The sequence below is a fragment of the Eleutherodactylus coqui genome, chromosome 7 (genome assembly GCF_035609145.1).
Source record: "Eleutherodactylus coqui strain aEleCoq1 chromosome 7, aEleCoq1.hap1, whole genome shotgun sequence".
Taxonomy (NCBI): domain Eukaryota; kingdom Metazoa; phylum Chordata; class Amphibia; order Anura; family Eleutherodactylidae; genus Eleutherodactylus; species Eleutherodactylus coqui.
The window spans coordinates 64,600,061-64,622,227 of record NC_089843.1 but is presented as its reverse complement, the minus strand read 5'-3'; the positions used below and the strand labels follow the sequence as shown (position 1 = coordinate 64,622,227).

Sequence of the window (22,167 nt, the reverse complement as noted above, 5' to 3'; positions counted from 1 at the left end):
GATAAAATGTAATAAGTGTACGCCAGCTTCTGATTGGCTGTGGCGGTCAGTATCGCGCTTTCTGCACTACTGCAGGTTCTATTTGTGACCCTTTGTGTTTCAGATCCATGAGAATTTATGGAATGCTTTTGTGTGTTGTGCTGATAAAATATCAAACAGCCACAGTGAGGGCATGTTCACAAGAAGTGTCAGACATAGTTGCTCTCACCATCATGAAACAAGATTAGTGTGACATAATTTTATGTAAGGCGCTGAGAACAAAACCAGGATATGGAAAAGTCTTCTAAGAAAACCTCCTTTGTGTACTTACCATTCTTGTTCACACGATACATTCAGCTGGTTTGTGCACTCAATTTAGAGTCGTTCTGTTCCTTTACTTCAGCACATAATAATGGACAATAGCTGGACTGAGTAATTTGCTTTTTTTTGCCAATATTTTAGACACACACTAAGCCAGGGTGCAAGCCTGCAACCCAGGGTCCGAATGCATCCCCCAACCATCTGCTCATAGACTAACTTGTTTTGTCTGCTGGCTGCTCCAAGTCGGAGAAGAGGAGTTGTGTTGCTACATCTAAGCAAAACACCTCATTTGGATCAGACGTCATTTGCTGTCCTACAATACTGATAACAAAATCAAAAGAGGGGGAACTGGAAATCTGGCTCTAACTAAGGCGATAAGACCCTACCTAAAACAGAGCACTCACCCTGATGAGAGCAACCCTGACTATCCATAACGGGAAAACAGGATTCGGTATAGCACACAATGAACCAGATGAACTCTAAATGCACATACAGCAATTAGTCAGGATAAAGATGTCACAACAAAAATCCTTAACTTGACCTGAGACCCATTAAGACTAGAATTATAACCAGAGTCCTCCATGAGGAGAAGCCAGAATAAATGTACATAGACAAGTGCTGATTGGCTGACTGGCTGGAACACACACCTCGCAGTCAACCAATCCATCCACTCCGGTCAGAGTTCAGTCCCAAAATAACACTGAGCATGGTCTGCCATGTGGATCACGAGGGCCGGAACTTACGCCTTGACGTCACCCTGGTCCCGATCTGACATAGCTAGCAAGTCATGGTGTGTGGAGTGGGGGAGCAGGTAGGAGTAAGTATGAATGGTGCACTTTGTGGCCATCTTTGGGATCCCAATATATCAGCAGAATGGGGGTCTGTTGATCCCTGCGTTGCACTCCAGTAAAGAGTAGATGAGGTGGAGAGGTGGCCATGCATACTTATGGATATCTTCATTGTCATTTTCTGAGAGCAGTGAAACAATTGCCTGTTTAAGCAACTCATATATACTACAATAGAGAGTTAGGTATGCATGCATCATCTTCCTTACAGAAGAGTGAGGGGGAAATGCCTTAAATGATTCAGATGGTAATACTCCTTTGAGTTTTATTGTGGCCCTTAGTATTGGTTCAATCTGACAATATGTCCCTCAGACCAGACCCCTGCACTAAACAGCATATTTGTTTATAGCCCCAGTCATCCCCCAAATATATGCACTTCTTTTCCCTAATGGAACAAAATAAGATAGACCTTTTGCAGTTTTTTATAATTAAGATCTTATTAATGGTCTAATTAATGGCTCTGTGCGGGAGCTGAATTGCTGCCTTGTGAACGTGTGAATAAATTTAGACACTTCACTTTATTTTGGAGTGCCGCTTCCTTTCTCGTACAGATGTTCTTTGTAGGCAGTCTCTGATCAGGCTAATTAACAGAAGTCTTAAATGAAGGAGTCCTCTCCATTAACTCAAAATGCCCTATGCTAATAGAGTATTTGAAAATGGGTTTTCTAAACTAGACAGTCCCTTTAAACTGATTTTGCTGCCAAACACGATTGAAATCGCCAACCTCTTTGTAATGAATATGGCCTTCTCTTTTCTATGGAAGAAAGGAAGAATGACATTCACAGACCAGGGGCCCGAGCATGAGCAGATGCATATGGCTGCCATCACAGTATATTTTTGAATATAATGCAATATGAGCTGAGATTATGAAATAGTGGCTCCATAGATTTTGCATATGCAGGACTAATATTATACAGCTGGTTGTTGCTGGGTGTTTATTTTCCAAAGATGGAGGATCATCCCCTAACAACCCAAATATGGCTGTGCTATAAAGCATGCTATGTTTACAATGGCAGCTCACAAACTAAAGTACAGTTGCAATCAGCATTATTCAAATATTCTATCTGATGTGTTTTATCTCAAGAACACCTGATGCAACTAATGAAGACCCTGATTAGTTGCATCAGGTGTGCTTGACACAATGCCTTATGAGGGGTTTGATTGAGGGGGTTGAATAATTCTGAGACTGCAGTAGTCATTAAAAGTGGTATTTTGTGTTCAATTTGGAGAAACCACTTGTTATATGAGTTTTGTTGAGCTAATTAAATTGTTCTTGTTTGATTCTTTTCCTTTTTTTTGCAAACAGCTAAAAGTTTATAAATGTGCAAGTAAACCTAATTTGTAATGAGGGTGGAATAATTTTGATTGCAACTGTAAACGTAACATGCAGGACCACACAGGATTTACAATCGTTGTACTACGGTATTTACATTGAACACCCTGCCTGCTGGGGATGTTTCAGAGATACGGTGCTTTTTCAGGCTGAACGCTGCTTTGTTTTAAGCAACTGTCACGTTTTACTCATGTGGAAGAAAACATTACGCAGGCAAATGACAGTGTGTTTATTCTGCGCCTCTCCAAAGCAGAATGCTACTGAAAACATACTGCACGCTGTATAGCTGCCATCACTTACCTACTGAGCCCCTCACATGTAAGACTATATCAGAGCTATATATTCCCTACCATAAAATCTTAACATGACACATTTTTCAGCATACGCAATACGTATTAAAAGAGCACTTAAAAAAGCAAATACGGTATTATATGAAGAACTGATAATATAATTTACGCACATGTTCTAGACGTCTTAGTCATTGCACTAAACAGCATTATGGCGATTATGTCTATAAGATAGTTGTTGGCCGAATGCTCAGGTTCAGATGCCTTTAACATGATGTGTATGACCGGTTTTACAGCAAGCTTCTGAAATGCCTGCTAAAGGGGCAATAAATTGTTTTAAACTGCATTGCTAATGTTGCTTTCACATGAACGTATTTTTCATCAGTATTCCATCCGTAGGCAGTACTGTGCAAAAGTTTTAGGCAGGGGTAGAAAAAAATGCTGCAAAAGTAAGAATGTTTCAAAAATAAGGGCTTAGTCACACGGGCGCATGGGCGCCCGTGTTGCTGCACAAGGAAGATGGCCACACTTCAGGACGGACGTCTCTCTGGAGCGCCGGAAGAAAGAACATGCGACCGGCTCCATTGCCCGTCATGTGTTCTTTCTTCGGCACTGCGGGGAGTCGTGCGTCCTGAAGTGCGGCCATCTTCTTCGTGCAGTAAGGGCTCAGTCACACAGGCGCATCGGTGCCCGTGTGACCAAGCCCTAAAAGGTGTTAATATTCATTTTTTTGTCAATTACGTAAATGCAAAATTAATGAACGAAAGTGAAATCTAAATCAAATCAATATTTTGTTTGTGACTGCTCTTTGCCTTCAAAACAGCATCACTTCTTCTAGGTACACTTGCACACAGTTTTTGAAGGAATTTAGCAGGGAGGTTGTTCTAAATATCTTGGAGAACTAAGCACAGATCTTCTGTAGATGTAGTTTGCTCAAATCCTTCTGTCTCTTCATGTAATCCCAGACAGACCGGATGATGTGAGATCAGGGCTCTGTGGGGCCATATCATCACTTCCAGGACTCCTTGTTCTTTACACTGAAGATAGTTCTTAATGCCCTTCGCTGGATGTTTGGCATTGTTGTACTGCTGCAGAATAAATCTGGAGCCAATCAGATACCTTCCTGATGGTATTGCATGATGGGTAAGTATCTTCCTGTATTTCTCAGCATTGAGGACACCAGTAATCCTGACCAAATCCCCAACTTCATTTGCTGAAATTCAGCCCCACACTTCTGAGGAATCTCCACCATGCTTCACCGCTGCCTGCAGACACTCATTATTTTACTGCTCTCCAGCCCTTCAGTGAACAAATTGCATTCTGTTAAAGCCAACTATTTCACATTTTGATTCATCAGTTCAAAGCATCTTCTGCCATTTTTTTGCACTCCAGTGCCTAAGTTTTTGTGAATAGTTGAGTCGCTTGGCCTTGTTTCTATGTTGAAGGTATGATTTTTCTTCTGTAAAGACCACTTCACTTACACAAACACACCCACACACTGCAACAGCAGGAAAGGCAGAGACTGTGGAGATCTTTATCACTGTGTCTGCAGATCTGTCAGCCTGCAGCCATCTGTAAAGATAGCCCCTCCCCCTGTTTTGGAAAAGTCCCAGTGTCCTTGTTACTACAGAAGAGTGCATGTGAGCTACCTATGAAGATAACTCCTCCATTGCCAAGGAAACGTCCTTGTGTCCGTGTTACTACAGAAGCTCTGTACCTAACGACTGAGAGTGGATTGCAGAGAAGCTGGGAGTTTCCTACAGACAACCACTACAAACGTAATTTACAGTGGTAAAGCCACAAGATTTTTAATGCAAATATATTACAGAAATGATGAGACTATTATAAGCTAGTAAATGAGCAGACATTGTCTAAAAAGTAAGTGCACCTTTAATTATTGCTATTGGTATCGAAGATGGTTTGGTAGAAGAGAAATTGAGAAGGTGGTGCGATTGAGGAAAAACATCTAGTGAAAGGTGATCCTGTAGACATTAAAAATGCATCGATGAAAGGGGTCAGAGGAGGATGACAACAAATAGGCGCCGCACAATCAAGCAAATTGTAGATGAATACAACACTTGTTGTCCAACTAATGTGTCTTAATGCACAACTCATCATTCCTTAGCATAGATGGGCTATAACAGCAGACAACCAGTTCCAGCGCCATTGCTATCTAAAAGAAACAGAAAAGCAAGACTCCGGTAGCCAAAAAAGTGAAAAAATGGGATCACTGAGTCGTGGAAAAACACTGTCAGCAGGTCAGACTGGTGGAGATGAAGTAATGATGTGGGAAATGTTTTCTTGGCGCACCCTGGGTCCAATATTCCTACAGACCAATTTCAACACCTATGAAGAACTGCTGCAGTCCTGAAGGCCAAAAAAGATCCAACGCGCTACTAAACGGGGGTCTCTAAAAAAAGTGGTCATTCAGTGTATATGACTTTTGCAAATGTCTGCCTGCCCTGTTAAGTGACAAAGACTGCAGTCTGAGTTGAAATTAAAATAGACAATAGAATCAATGATGCCAATGCCAAAATACACTACTGCGTGAAAGGTGAAGTCGCCGTGACACCAAGATTGATGAGTTTGTATAGGGTCCACCAAGGTTCCTCATTGTGCCCGCCTGGCCTCCCTAACCTTTGCCGATGGCTTTCTGATCAGAGATGAACACAATATAGCAGAGGATAAATAAGGTCATATAATCTTCCATACTACAAAGTATGAGCATAAAAGCGAGACTACAATAGAAATGCACCAGACAGTACAAAAGCTCAAAGGCCATGAGGCAGGAATGATTTATGTTGAGGAAAACCTTGGGAGGATCACGTCTTAGGTAACCAGCCTCCATAGAACATCCAACCTATAGACATCAACATATAGACAGGAACATAATAATCAATGATAGATCATTAGAAATGAACATACATTATTAAACCAATTACTGATTGGCAGGCAAATAATAACTATAGTTCAGATAAGGAGATGCTTTATGAGGATTAAAAGATATGGATTTTCATTTATAAAGTAGATTTGATCAATACAAGTAACCTAGATGAGAGTGGAGCTAGTGATTGGGAGAGAGCTCCAAAGAGGTGGTGCTATAACATGCAGAATAAATACTGATAAAGAACAGCTGTGAATCCCATCATAAACACAAACTAACAAGGGAAGGATTATTGGGTCTCTGTTTAGGGATTGATATTTTCTTTGTGAACCTACTGTATATGTGTTTATGTATACTTAAGGCCTATTTAGACACAACGATTATTGCTCAAAAGATGTATTTTGAGCCATAATCGTTGTGTCATTTACAGCACAAGATGATCGCTCAAACATGTCCCCGCTTGTCTTCTGCATCCAGCTGTTCCCCACTGTTATACAGCCGAGCGCTCTGGGCGGAGGATGCAGAAGGCAAGCGGGGTGTCCCCGCTTCTCTTCTGCATCCAGCTGTTCTCTGCTCGGTGTGCCCGGGTTGTTATACAGCCGAGCGCTCCGAAAAGGGTATGGAGAACACAGCTGGATCGCTCTGTTCTTCATACCCAGCCTGTCATCAGCGAGCGGCATACAGCTGAAACAATAGTATCAGCTGTATTTCGCTGTGAATCCCTGATAAGGCTCATCGTTGTCTTTCGATGAGTGACGGCTTAATGAAAATGCACGATGTCAATGCAGTTAGACGCAACGATTATCACTCAAAAGAAGGCTTTTGAGCAAATTTGAAGCGATAATCGTTGTGTTTAAATGGGCCTTTAGAATCACTTGAATATAGAGCAAGGGAACCACAGACCTTGGCCTCATGCATATGTAAGGGGCTACCCTAATAGGTTATATTGCTCAAGACAATGGACTATGAGTTGCATCCAAAACTATACCAAAATTCCCTGTGGCCAAACAGAGCATGCCTAGTGAACTCTTACTGATTGGCTGAGCCCCCCCCCAAGAAAAGATAATTTCAGCTTCACAATCAGGAGAGTGCAGGAACTGTATGAGCGTTGAGGCTGTTGGGAGCACTGCCAAGAGAAAGAGAAAAGTGCAACAGTCTGCAGAGGAGCTGCTACTGCCAGAGAAAGTAAAAGGCAGGGGCAGCCTGGATTCCTGGAGGTAAAAAGACTTTTTGGTGAAGACAAAGAGTACTGTGCAGAGAGACCAGAGACTCATTGCTGCCTAATGGGAAAGAGTAGGCTTGTAACAGCCACAACCTAGTGGGAGCATCAGAATATCTATAAGATTGCAAGGGAACGGTGATATAGTTGTCCTCCCGACCTTGGACTAGTGCGGTGGTCAGAGGCGTAACTTTAAGTTTCTGGGCCCCGATGCAAAACTTGTAACAGGGCCCCCAACTATAATGCTTTACTCATAGTACTGGGTTCCCTATATGGAGAAGAGAGGCCTTATGGGCCCCCTATGGCTCCTGGGCCCGGGTGCAACCGCATCCCCTGCACCCTCTATAGTTACGCCCTTGATGGTGGTAGAGACGACTCCCATGCAAAGAATTATAAATGGGGGCAGCCTTCAACATATAGGTGTACACACCAGAAAGAGACTTAATCCATTACTTAGCAGGCCTGCCATAGGTAGAAGGGCTAGCGTTACGGACACTGGACTTTATGCAATTTTTGGACGCTCAAACCTGGTTTAAAGGAGATGTCCCGCGCCGAAACGGGTTTTTTTTTTTTTTAAACCCCCCCCCCCGTTCGGCGCGAGACAACCCCGATGCAGGGGTTAAAAAAACCACCCGCACAGCGCTTACCTGAATCCCGGCGGTCCGGTGACTTCAATACTTACCGCTGAAGATGGCCGCCGGGATCTTCTACCTTCGTGGACCGCAGCTCTTCTGTGCGGTCCACTGCCGATTCCAGCCTCCTGATTGGCTGGAATCGGCACGTGACGGGGCGGAGCTACACGGAGCCGCTCTCTGGCACGAGCGGCTCCATAGAAGACTGCTGAAGACCCGGACTGCGCAAGCGCGGCTAATTTGGCCATCGGAGGCCAAAAATTAGTCGGCTCCATGGGAACGAGGACGCTAGCAACGGAGCAGGTAAGTAAAAAACTTTTTATAACTTCTGTATGGCTCATAATTAATGCACAATGTACATTACAAAGTGCATTATTATGGCCATACAGAAGTGTATAGACCCACTTGCTGCCTCGGGACAACCCCTTTAAGGACTGTGTTATTTAAAGGCACATTGCACGAATAAAAGGGAACTGGCTTTCCTAAGAGAGTGGGGTATTAGTTACAAAAGTGATGTGTTAATCCTTTATAGACAAACTGTCTGTGACTCTACATGATCTGTCTTTCCGGTCTACAGGATCGGTCTTCGAACTGCTTTATTGATACTGTTTTGCCTGTATTGTTTCCTAGTGTGCACAAAGTATTATTAATCCTAGGATTTAGTTAGCTGCAGCTAGCGACGGGTGATTCTACCGTGTTTCCCTGAAAATAAGACAGTGTCTTATATTAATTTTTGTTCAAAAAGGTTTAACTTTTTTACATGTATAGCTGCCTGAACACTATTTAAATTGACTTTTTAAATGAACTGTTAGCAGGGCTTAATTTTGGAGTAGGGCTTATATTTCAAGCATCCTCAAAAAGCCTGAAAAATCATTTTGCATCCTCAAAAATTCTGGAAAATCATGCTATGTCTTATTTTCAGGGTGTGTCTTATTTTCAGGGAAACAGGGTAGGCTTATATGCTTATTTGTTATCTTAGCACTAATCACTTTCATTCCTTCTATTTGTAAATAAGTATTGCATATTTTTGTAACTTCTCCTGCTGCATCATATCCTGAATCGGCATCGTGCCACCACCTCCTCGCAACATACACAGCCGTCTTTTGCTCTATATAGTGGCTATAGAATTGTATAGGGCTTTACTGTATCCCTATATACCCCCAATGTCATATAGAGGTCATATTCTATGAGACTTACTGTATGCATACAATACAAATGACAAGAATTGTGCTACTCATGTGTTTTATTGGATGCCATATTAGGGAGGCACAAAGGAAGCACTGTATCTGGGGAGAAGATCTTCAAAATACTGAGTAGCATGGAACATCGTATATACAAGGGTGAGTCAAGAATTATCCGCACCCATTATATTAAAACTTCTGTCGGCCGCACTGTCTTATCAACGCTTTCCATTGTAGGTCCCCAGTCACTGCTGTGCCGCTCTGAACGTGTTACGTTAGCTAGTTTGTGACTGCAGTGTAAGAAAAAAATGGCTGCTCTACTATTCTTTTTACTAATCTTCCCTGCAAAGGGGAATTCAAAACCTTTACTTTCACATCTGCTCTTTTCCTTAAAGAGGTTCTGTTATTAGAAAAAAAAATCAATACTTACCTATTCCTCCCCAGGCAGTCTTCTTACCGCATCTTCTCCCCGCTGATCTTTCCCTGGCTCCTCCAGTCTCTGGGGTCACGTTAGCTCCAGATCCTCTTCTTCCTGTTTTAGAGCGTCCATTGGCTGCTGTTCAGTTCCTGCAGGGCAGTGAGCACTACGAGTGACATAGCATTCACTGCCTAGCAGGGAATTCCAAAACTTTGGCAGTCTTCTTTAATGGGCATGCATAATATCTCGCCGCTAGTGTTTCATCTAGTATATGACACACTAGCAGCTGGACATTGCGCATGCGCAGTCGCGCTAAAGCAGGCCGGCAAGGATTCGTCATTCCCTGCTAGGCAGTGAACGCTACATTATTCGTGACGTAGCGCACATTGCCCTGCAGGAAGTAGAATGCCAGCAATGTACGCTTCGTCACAGGAGGAAGAGGATCCGGACGGCTTGCGGTGAGTTGATGTGACCCGGGGACTAAAAGAGCCAGGAAAAAATTGGTGAAGTGAAGATCTGGTAAGGAGACTGCCTGGAGAGGAATAGGTAAGTATAGAATTTTTTTTTAAATGACAGAGCCCCTTTTATTTTGAGAAGGCAACATACAATTGTCCATGACAAAAACCTCCATCCCCCCACTCTCATGTTTGTGCAGCAGGAACAGCTTGGCACAAGAATTTCTAGGCATGGACCCCCCCCCCCCCCCCCCCTTGTGCTTGCTAGCACCCACATCATGATGCATATTCCTGTAAATCACTTCTATGTGAGTGCTGGGCACAGAAGCTGGTAAGCAGCATCTCCCCTTCCCCCACTTGGTACCACCCACATCATGCCATACATCCCTGTACAGTGCTTTGATGTGGGCGCTGAATGCAGCATGAACGGCAAGCTGCAGGGTGGTGAAGCAGACACAGCTGAGCCAAACGCGTAGGTTAGTGCAGCAGGAACCGCTCTCCGCTACAGTACGGGGCACAGTGGTGTGAGTACAGATGAGACGGCTTCCTTTGCCCCCTCCCACATCACACTGTACATCCTGTATAGTACTTCCGTAGGGAAGCTGTGAGTGTAGTAGGAGTCGCTCTCCGCTGCACCAGTGAGTGGGTACCTGCATCGTTGTTTTCCTTCAACCTCCACCCCCAGCTGGTGACTGCTGGTCACAGTGTCCTCTACAGCAGAAACAATTAGGTGCCAAGTCCCCCTCTATTGGCCAACATATATAAATGCCCTAGTTTGTTGTCATCCAACACATGGTGACAGTATTTTGGTTACAAACTGACACAGGACATGCTAAGGCATACATATATTAGATTATCTCTGCCCAAGTGCCTATTTTCTCACTTCAGTTTCTAACTTGAGCCTTTTTACCTTTACAAACATCATAGTGCCAATGGCTCCCTAGTATGGACCAGTAGGAACTCTATGTCCTACATGCAGCCAATCATATACCTTGTGGCCTCCCTAATACTCTATGCCTGATCAGTTGATCCCTGGACCACTGTCAGTACAGACAGTGCTGGAAGCAGATATCGCTGTCTGTCTTGCAGTGGCTTGGTTTGGTACTGCACGAACAGTTCCCATTGAATTCAGTGGGATTGGTGTCTGTAGTACCAAATGGGGCTGCTGCAATGTTGACAGCACTCTCTCTTTCCAGTGCTGTCCATAGTGATAGCTGGCCCAGTGATAAACTGATTGACAAAGATCACGAACAATGGATGCCCCTGGATCATCTAATGATGACCTATACTGACATAGTAAAGAAAATGCTCAAACAACAGCAGCCGGAGAAAAGTAAAGTCCTTCCAGTGATATATTAGCCCAAATCACAAGGGCGAGGAGAGTGATTGCAGAGCCTGGCTGGAGGTCAGGATCAAGACCCAAAACAGCATTCAAATAGAAAATAGTGAATCCAGGCAGCATGAGATGAAATAACATTTGCGTACTTTTATTCCTCCATAAAAAAACAGCGACGTTTCGACCCGTCCAAGGGTCTTTATCAAGCTGGGTTGGTTTAGACAATATGACACATACACCAAATACACCAATATATATATACACCAAAAACAACTAATTCAGAGCACCCGTGAATAAGCAAATTGCTATTAATCCGTCCCTGCATTTAACCACTCTTTTACCATAGGGTTAACTTATCAACTGTTGTAGATGGAAGCCATTGCTGCTGGACATTGTCAAAGAGTTAATAGTAATGCAGTACAAACCAACGCGTGTAATAGCCAAGGGCGCATGTGCGTGATCATCAAAATAATGTGAGACACACGTCACAACCAACGGGGATACCGACAGAGCACGTGCGAGAAAAGAAAACACCGCGAGATGTCAAGAAAAAAGCACATCACCGCCACATTGGCTGTATGCCCTGGCGGCGGTGATTTGCTTTTTTCTATGCTGACATAGTAACATTCCAGACAACCCCTTTATTGAATTATAGGCCAAAAGTGGAGATCTGATGGTTTTGCTCCTCCAATAACTCACTCCACTCAGCATTTCTGATAACGGGCCTATAATGAAGTTGCTGAATACTCTATTTCATAGTATACGAATATAGGACAAACATAGGTTTGCTAAATATAAACTTGTGGTGAAAGCTTGGATCCATGTGTGAGCTTTCAATGGAGCATATTGCACATACAATAAGGGCTCAGTCAGATGAGCTGTTTTTTTTTGGGCACCTTATGTTTGCAAACAAATGCGCTCCACGGATCTGCCAAATGCGTGTGACAGAAACTCTGTGCAGTGGCAAAGGACAGCGATGCTATCCCATTGCTTTCAATGGGGCCGGCGCTGCAACCGCCCCATTGAAAGCCATGGGATGAAGGCAACCCCCGCATGGATTTTCAGGGAAGGGCTTGAAATATAAGTCCTTCCCTGAAAATAAGCCTGGCTGTTTGAAAAACAAACAAACAAAAAAAATATACCGGTATATATACACACATCCCCTTTCCGGCGCTGTCCAGCTCTGGCACGTCTTCTCCCTGGCTCCCCGCCACTCTTCTGCAGCATTTTCTCCTGGCCGGGGATTTAAAAACCCCCGCCTTCTGAAAGTGCTGGCTCTGATTGGCTGAGTGCTCTGACCAATCACAGGCAACGTTCAGCCATTCATTGATCCATGCGGGGGTTTCCTTCATTGGGACGGCAGCAGCGCCAGCCCCGTTTAAAGCAATGGGCTGGCATTGCGGTGCGCTGCCACAGCTGTGACAGGGGTTTCTTTCGCCTCTGCGGGGAGTCCCATCATCACTGAACACTGTGACAGTGCTGTCACAGTGTTCAGTGATGAGGGGACTTCTCGTGGGGATTAACGGAACCCTCTGGGGGTCCCCTCATCCCCTGTCAAATCTGTAACTTTATGCGCAACACAGACCTTACAGGTACGCATGTCCTATCTTTTGCAAGTGCGAGTATTTTGCGCCTCTAAAAGACGGACATGTGAACACTTCATGGGAAACCAATGGTTCTAATAGATGTGATTTTTTTTGCACACATAGGCTCACACAAAAAAACCCCAAAATGCTGGTCTGACTGTGGCCCAAAAAACGAATTGCGTGAAAATCTTAAATTGTGGTCCAACTACCACCCAACATTACTTGTAATCACTAACTCATGTATACAGACTAGTGCAGAGAGGGGAGGGAAGCACTATTGTCTATAGCGCTTTTTTGCAATATGAAAAAACGTTATTTTTACTGTTTTAGCAATAATTATGATGCAAAAAGTTCAATGTGATTAAACTGTCAGTAATTATATGTTATGAACATTTATAGCACTTGCCGCTTAATACCGGGTCCACAGAGGCCTTGTATATTAGTTAGCGATTTTACATCATGAGTCTAATACCAGGTATCTGACCAGAACAATTGTGCCCAACCCCCATTGTACCGCATTTGTGCGATTTCTAACCTTTCATATATAAATCAAGCATCGCACAAGAAAAAAGAGCAAACAATAATACAAAGACACTTAAAGGCAGCCCTGGCACATAATCAGTGCAGAGGGAAAGAGGATGGGAAGAAAAGTAACGGGTGAAGCAGACGAGACCTCCTTAACACCTTCAATGGCTGCCTGCAGAGGGGACACAATGTGACGGCATCCAACATAACCATCTTTATTCAAAAGCAAAACATGGGAACAGACATCACCGTTCTGCCTACATACAAGCCAATGAAAAGCAAATTTCACACAGTTAAAGCTAATTATAGGATTCTGCAATTTCGGCATCATTTTGGAATTGGAAGGCTATTTTATATACAGAAATACAGAATGGACTATTACCAAAAAAAACAAATGTGTTGCACCTCATTCCTATGAATAGAAGACTTCCAGCAGGTCGTATATCTAAGGCATCTAATGTTTCCTGCTGGCACCTAATGTTATTTCCCAGACCTCAGAGCTCCCCTTCCTCCTCACCAGAGGACTTTGCTGCCTGCTACATTTCTGAGATCGCCTCCTGACTTCACGGTTTTCCAGCCCTGTTATGAGCCAGTGAGGTAATGCCTCATTAAATAGCTTCACATACAAATCATGTGACATTATGGAATAAAATAGTTAATGGGTAAAGGAAAAATACAAAACAGCCCCCCCCCCCCCAAATCTAGCATTCTGCGCAGTTTACAGCATTACATGTGTGTGAAGATGTGTCTGTGTGGATGGATGCCATTAGTCTGCTTTCTGCAAAACTCCCCATAATTTCCTGTTGGAATCAAATATTGTGTCCAAAATGGAAAGAGAAGCTAACTTTGCCACGTTGTACAAGTATCTAGGTCACACCACATGTGATAGTTCTGAAAGAGTTTATCCCTTAAGATAATAACAAAATAATAGCCAGAAAACATACTTTTTCTTGCAAAATAGAACTACAATAACAATATTGTATTCATTTCTGTTTGGTTCTCTATTTCTTCTGTCAATGCCAGCACCCCATTGCACCATCTGTTGCAGTCGCCCCACCATGTACCATTTATAATACCCATAATGTCTCATTCCAATAGCAGAGGGCCCTGATGACCTAACAAATTCTGCATCCTCTATAGCTGAGGCTATGAAAACTGTGTGACAACTAATATGGCAATGACTACAGCTGTCATATTGTTACATTGGATGGAAAAACACCTCATCCAGATCAGATGTAATTTAGTGGCCTAAAAGGACAGATATACACACAATAGGCTGAGAACATAAGATATTTATAACAAAACCAAAAAGAATGGGAACAGGAAATCTGACCTAACGTACTAATGCAATGAGACCCTACCTAAAAGTGGAGCACTCGCCCTGAAAAGAGAGACCCCAGGTCAGGTTCCAGGGCCAACCCTGAGTCTCCTCAGTTGGAAACAGGGATGTTTGCTACAATAAATAACAGTACGTGTGGTATATATGTCGAACCAGATCAGAAATTAATGCAGATATAGCAATGTCAGGAGAAAGATGTTACAACACCCCAAATATCCTTAACACCAAACAGACATGTCTGACAGTGGAACAAAACAGGAACCACCAACTAGACCAGAAACATTTTCAGACTAGAAGCATAACTGGTGTCCTACATGAGGAGGAGTCTGAATAAATGTGTACAGACCAGTGCCGTTTGGGCGTCTGGGACACACCTCCCAGCTGACTAATCCATCCACACACCAGCAGAGAAGTGCTCATGTTGGCATCCAGTGCTAAAATGACACTGAGTACATGTCGGTGAGTGGATCATGTGGACTACCGTGACATCACCTCAGTTCCGATCTGACACAACAGGCGAACCATTACACATAGGTTGTAACCAAATAATAATGCGCCTCTTCTTGGCAGTTAGGCAAAATAAGTGGATGTTGACCGTTGTAGCAGCTATGGCGGCCATAAGGGGTTGTCATCCAGTTTTCTCCAAAACATTAAACGGGTTGTGCCACAATTGACATATCATTTATCCGTAGGAGTCATCAATGGAGCGCAACACGATTGAAGTTGTCAACAGCCAGAAAGCCACATAGAAGGGAATTAAATGCCACACGGTTGGAGAATACTGCTTTTTAACATTAAAAATAAAGGCTTTTCCTGTAGCATACAATTAAAATAATTAGAAAACAAATATTTTAGCCTTTGACCAGTGGTTTTTCAGAAAGTATGACTAAAAAAAGAATATGGGACCCAAATGAAATTTTGGGGGAAAAAGTGAAAACTTGATGAAAATCCCAGTGTAGAGTAGAAACACGTTGCATCTTCTATTAATAAAAGCATTTTTTTATACTTTTTGGCACTACCACAAACTCTTTGGGGTCCACAGTGGACAGCTGGCACTATACCCCCTGAAATCTATAATCTAAGACCTAATTAGTTACCTTATACCAGAGATACTCATAAATGTATACCTCGTCAGCCACATTCAACTTTAACTGATGTTTTTTACAATTCACGACTGCAGCTGCTATCTTACAGTGCCTCGCCCCACTTGTTGCTGTGGTGTGCATCCCTCTCCTGTCTCCTGTAGATGTCCTGCTGTGGCATTTGCCCTGTCTCTATTAGTAACCCAGAGGAAGTAAGAAAATGCCAGTACTCTAAAAAGGCCAGCATGCACCTTCCAACATCTTTTGCTGCCAATTAGGGGTATTCCCTGGCTATATCATGCACCCTACCCCTGCATTCTCCGGTAAGGGCCTTGGCTTGTTGTATTGACCATTCTCCTGCCTATTGCCTGCCCCGACCTCTGGCTTGTTGTACCTTGCTGAACCCATTCTATGTGTTCTGACCTCTGGTTTATGAATGTGGATTCCTGTTTGGGTGGAATCGGCACATGTGACGGGGCGGAGCTACGTGATGACGCGTACAAGGGGGCAGAGCCAAAACGCCGCTACTGCCGAGCCGAAGGGAGAAGACCCATCTGCGCAAGCGCATCTAAAAAACCAAGAAGACACCAAAATTAGACGGAGCCATGGAGACGGGGACGCCAGCAACGGAGCAGGTAAGTGAAAACTTCTGTATGGCTCATATTTAATGCACGATGTATATTACAAAGTGCATTAATATGGCCATACAGAAGTACATAACCCCACTTGCTTTCGCGAGACAACCCCTTTAAGTTATGTCACCTGCCACGACCTGGTTTGATCCGTCTACACCTCTGTTCGGATGCTTGGACACCGCACTTTGGTCTACTGTAGCATCAGCTGCCACATAACTGGGACCACTTACAATGTATCAGCTTGGGGACCAGATGCCGACTGATGGAATTAAAGGGTGAAGACTCAAGTGTTGCATCTGGATTTGCTTCTAAGTCAAACCAGTATGTGGCACAGAGGGTCTACTTCCGCTGTTCCTGACAGGAGCCACATTCAAGTCTAATATGTTAACATAACTATTGTGAAGAAACACAAAATAATGAAATCTCAGTCTGCAAGAACATATTTCAAACTGTTATTACGCCACCGAAATTGTCTTTGTCCTTGGGATATAATATGTCATACTATAGCAAGCGAGCAAATCTATGATCATAACTCCGATGGCGAGCTATATGTGGCTCCCAGGCTGCAGGTTGGAAACCATTGCCCTGCATATAGGACTCTTGCTTTGGATCAGAAATGTATTGCATAAAATGAACCCAAAACTCAAACCCTGCGGTAAAGGAACTAGCACTGAATTGTCAGTATATAAAGAAACGATTTCAGTAGATGTATTAATAATTACAAGTATTCATGTGGAAACTTTCTATAGTAACATTTAGCAATGCTGTGCTGAGTGCAGAATAAGCCGAGACATCAGGGTAACATACTGCATTTAGTGTAGACATCGTCATTATCATATTGTAAGGACATACAGTGCTGTGCAAAAGTTTTAGGCAGGTGTGGGAAAAATGCTGCAAAGTAAGTATTTATTTTAGAAATAGAAGACATCTGGCTCCAAATTTATTCTGCAGCAGGACAACAACCCCCGAACATCCAGCCAATGTCATTAAGAACTATCTTTAGTGTAAAGAAGAACAAGGAGTCCTGGAAGTGATGATTTGGCCACAGAGCCCTGATCTCACATCATCCAGTCTGTCTGGGATTACATGAAGAGACAGAAGGATTTGAGCGAGCCGACATCCACATAAGATCTGTGATTAGTTCTCCAAGATGTTTGGAACAACCTCCCTGCCGAGTTCCTTCACAAACCTTGTGCAACTGTACCTTGAAGAACCGATGCTGCTTTGAAGGCAAAGGCCGGTCCCACCAAATATTGATTTAATTTAGATTTCTCTTTTCTTCATTCACTTAGCATTTCCTTAATTGACCAGAAAACTATTAACCCTACTATTTTTGAAAGCCTTCCTACTTGGCAGCATTTTTTCCTCACCTGCCTAAAACATTTGCACAATACTGTAGGTCTCCTCCCGGCAGGAGAGGACAAGACACCGTCTACTAAAATGACGTCTATACATTATTCCTAACCCCAGTAGAACCTACCGAGCAGCAAATGACCAACCAGTGACGATGAAATGGTGAAAACCCTCCCTGATGACATAATAATTCCAGAATGGACATTAACACTGTAAGCTGTTAGAATCAACTACCGGCTCCCAAAATGAAGTGTCTATATACTTGTAATGGACCTGTGTCTCTGATTGCTGTATGCATTGAAGGACGTACGTAGTATTCAAGTCTTATCGAGCCGAAAACAATGAAACGGAAAATACTTCACTGATTTATAATCCTTTTTTTTTTGCAAGAGAGAACTAGAAAACGATGTGAGACTTTGCTGCATGTCCTGCACTATAGTCCCTCCGAGACAGAAACGCCTGCCCACCAGACCAAAGTGTCATCAGTAAATGGGTACAGCGGTCACACTGCCTGCCTGAGCCAGAGGCCTCACATACTGTATGCAGGCAGCATCTGACAGCACAACATGGGCTTTCCCAGTGGGCAATATCACAGCTTATACTGGTACATTATAACCCATCACATGGGCTCATCTGTTTTTTTAACCAACGTATGTAGAAAATCAGCTAAAAGAACCGTCTGCAGTATGATGATTGATGATTGCTTCCATACAGAATGAACTATATATGTATTTAAGATACACCCATATATCGGATTTGCTCCTCATCCTCCGTTTTCAGCCAGGAATTATTTTATGCCATTATGACATCACCTATCTATAGATGTCACCTGCCAAGGACATTCTCAGCATACGTTTCTATACAAGCTTCATTAAACTACCGAATTTTCCATTATGGTACTAGACCGGAGAGTGTAAAACCTGGGACGCAAGGGTTAATCCTGCCTTTCACATCTCTACATGAAGCGTGTTCAGAAGAGGGATGCAGGTTTGGATGTTTAAAGCACGAAGGATCTGCTTAAGAAACCCTGTACTCCTTTCATGCTCCCAGCCCCGAGGCCATACATTCCTGCCATTTGAAGATTCAGCTACTTCCAGAGCCTTGCTTCAGCAGTCAGACAGCGGAGCTCCGTTCAAGTCACTAGATCGTGTTCGTATAGATATTACCAAGCAGGTCTCATACAGCGGGGTCATTGGATTGGGAGACAGCCTAGGGTCACAGACTTACATTACCTATAAAGGTACAGTATATACATAAGGGATGTGCTACTCAGCCATATTCTTACTGTAAAAAGTTCCCAAGACTATATATATATACAAAGTAGCAACATATTTTGCTACCATAAGCTACATTATTACTCCTCTGTAACAATGCATCCAGGTAACATAATGCAAATGACAAAGGTGGAGTAGACTTCTGCAACAAATGACATAGTGATGTGCTAGGGACATGAGTAATGCAGCTTCCCCAGCACTGCATGCCACAAGCGGAGTCCATATCCTACCAAATCCACAGACATACAATGTATTCCAGTGCAGACAAGGGTCCCAGCCTCTGCTCTCCAGCACCATCCCAGCGCACTTACTTTGTATGACTGTACTGCTGTCACTGCTCCATCCACACTGCTGGTTGCCTGTTCTCACTCTCCCCCACACAAGAAGCACCAGCCTCAGCAGCCGGAAGCTAATTCCAGCTCACAGCTCTCAACTCAGGAAATAATTCCCAGCCCCTCCTTCCCCCTTCCCTATTTCTTCTTTGGAATGAATAGAACCTGACTAGTGTGGAGAAAGGCTATTGGCGCCCCCTGCTGTAGACTGGACAGATATCACGCATGTTATAAATGGAGCTTATGACATACTGTAATACTGAACTGGACCTGTTGCATAGAGCCTATTGATTGCATAGCACATTGGCCCTCCTAACATGTATGTTCCATATAATAACACTTCTAGAACATATTTTGTTATAACTTTGCGATGCTGTGTTATTCATTCAAGAAAATGGACCAACGCCTCTACGGCGCCCCCTATTAGAAGGCAGCTTTCATGCAAGTCTTATATTTTAATATGCCTTGTAACTGAGAATATAAGTCAATGCCAGAGTCTTCTCCAGAAGGAAAAGATAAACCATGTACAGACAGACTGTTTCAAGGGTTTCGCCCCTAAGTAGTGTGCAGTAGGTTGTTGGCTGGCTGGGTGAGAGGCCTGTGACGTGAGTCAGACGTTTCTCCTTAGGGAGAGAAGCTAGTAGGTGTGAGGAGACTTACAAGGTCGTGCATGCTCTTCTGAGAAATGTCTGCAAATGGGAGATGGAGCAACGCCTCTGCAGCGCCACCTATTGGAAGGCAGCATTTCTGTAAGTCAGTTTCGGACCTTTTAACAGGCCTTGTAACAATGACTAGGAACACACCTACTAGGTGCTCTCCACAAGGATAAACTGTACCCCTCCCAAGCCAGATCAAATGCTGATCACCCAGCCAGCCAGCAACCTACTGTACACTAATGAGGGGCAAAAACCCCAAGACAGTCTATCTGTGCATGGTTATCTTATCCTTCCTAAAAAAAACAACAACTCTGGCTTAGGCCTCCTGCAGACGGGCGGAAATTCTGTGACGATATTTCCCGCAGAATTTCCGCCCGTGCCTGCTGCCATAGGATTGCATTATATAACGCAATCCTATGCACACCGCCGTGATTTGTCCACGTGAAAACACGCACGAAAAACAAGTCGCAGCATGTTCTATTTCTGTGCAGGTCTCGCAGAGGCCCACACAGAAACGTCACTAGTGACGCACCAGCTCCGCTCTGTGCATGTGCCGGCTGGGCGGTAGCCGGGACATAGAAGAGCTGGGAGATGTGAAAGCAGGTGAGTCGCAGTGGTCACTGCAGGGGCACGGATTGGATCCTGCTGTGAGAATTCTCGCAGCCGGATCCGACCTGGCTGTCTACAGGTGGCCCTCAGTTCATATTCCCAGTCATTGTTACAAGCTCTTTTAAAAAGGTCAGATATTGACTTGCAAGACTGGATTGGATTGGTCAACAGTTGATAAACAGGATGTCCGGCAGCTTAAACCCACAGTGATAGCCTGTAATTGGGAAAAAGTGATTATTTACCCTGCAGTGCCTCCACAGGTTAAATGAAGCATTACTTGGTACTAACTGAAGTCGATATACTGTAAGAATGTGTTGGATGCTGCACAGTGACAGACTTTCTTTGTAGTGACACTCCACTCTGGCCAATAGATGAGGTCCTGAACAGAGGATCCTCATTATCAACCCAGAATTCTATGATAGGATATATTATTTCATAAACAATTCACAGTAGACAGAAAGTCCAGGTTAGACGTAGGGGGCCCTTCACAGCTAGGACTTGGTTAAAACTTAGTTAATCTTTATTTAAATAACTAAAAACGTAAATAATCGGGCACGGACACGAAACATAGACCAGAACTTAATGATACATAAAATATCAGAGATGGGTGTAACGAAACACAGGACAAAGACAAACAGATATGGCATGCACAATTGTATAATATCAGTCTGAATATTCCATTATTAGACCCATTTTCATGTATATTTGGGATAGTTGGAGTCTACAGAGATGTGCAGCCAATATGTCTCTAGATTAGTAAGATTTTTTAACCTTTGACTTAACCCCTTGAGTGGCACGCCCGGAAATTTTCCGGGACGAGCTCCACTGCTCATAGCCATATAGCCTGGAAGATTTCCGGGCTATGTATCACTATGGGAGCTGCAGAGCACAATGCCACAAGCTGTAGCATTGTGCTCTGCCTGCACAGACTCACAGAGGACAAAGCAAGGGCTTTGAAAAACCAGCAGAAGATATTGCCGATATACCGGCAATCTCCTGCTTTGTTTACAGGTTGCCATAGAGACGGTCTCTGTGGCAGGGAGAGCTGGTTGTTAGCTGTCAGAGGACAGCTGGGTACCAGCTCTTACAGCAGAGATCAGAGAAAACCTCCGATCTCTGCTGTGTTAACCCTTTACATGCTGCAGTCTATGTGACTGCAGCATGTAAAGGGCTGTCACTGCAGCATGTAAAGGGCTGTCACCATCGGACCCCCGGAATGTGATCAGGGGTCCTGATGGGTCCCTGTGGAAGTCCCCTAAAGGGACAAAAAAAATAAATTAAAAAAAAAAAGGGTAAAAAATTATTTAAAAAATTTATAAAAACACTTGTCTCCCTTTGCTTTGTAAAAAATCAAAAATACAATCACACATGTGGTATCCATGCGTCATAATGACCCAGAGAAGGAAGTTAATACATTATTTAACCCCTTAATGACATGGCCCCTTTTTTTTTTTTTCCCCATTTCTTTTTTTCCTCCCCCCTGTTTAAAAAATCACAACTTGTCCCGCAAAAAACAAGCCCTCATATGGCCATGTCAATGGAAAAATGAAAAAGTTATGGCTCTTGAGACGCAACTGCAAAACTAGTTGAAATTCAATGATTAGACCATTTAAAAAAACCTGCCCTGGTGGGCACGACAGGGTGGTAGGAAACCCACCACTCAAGGGGTTAATAGTCGTAGTATTTAGAGTGTATTTTTGTTGATGCGAATCTATAACACTCAGCTTGATAGTCGTGGTTTAATCTCACACTCTATTCAGTAATTCTCTCTGATTGAAAGAGGCTCCACTAGGTTGTTTTACTCAGATGATGTATGTGAATATCTACTCAACGCGTTTCTCCGCAGATACGTAGCGGATCATCAGGAGTTCATTTCAGATTAGAGC

At 43.5% G+C, this 22,167-nt stretch overlaps 1 protein-coding gene across 6 annotated transcripts in view; it reads right to left on the bottom strand.

Moving 5' to 3' along the window:
• APBB2 (amyloid beta precursor protein binding family B member 2) overlaps positions 1-19,093 on the bottom strand; it is a 324,093-nt gene extending 305,000 nt beyond the window's left edge. For 5 of the 6 annotated variants that reach the window (XM_066573153.1, XM_066573149.1, XM_066573154.1 and 2 more), the window contains exon 1: positions 18,996-19,093. The gene's annotated coding sequence lies outside the window, so the exon portion shown is untranslated. Of the gene's footprint in view, positions 1-18,931; positions 18,949-18,995 lie in introns of those variants that run through there. The other variant, XM_066573152.1, reaches the window with a different exon arrangement.
• Between the last annotated feature and the right edge of the window lie 3,074 nt (positions 19,094-22,167).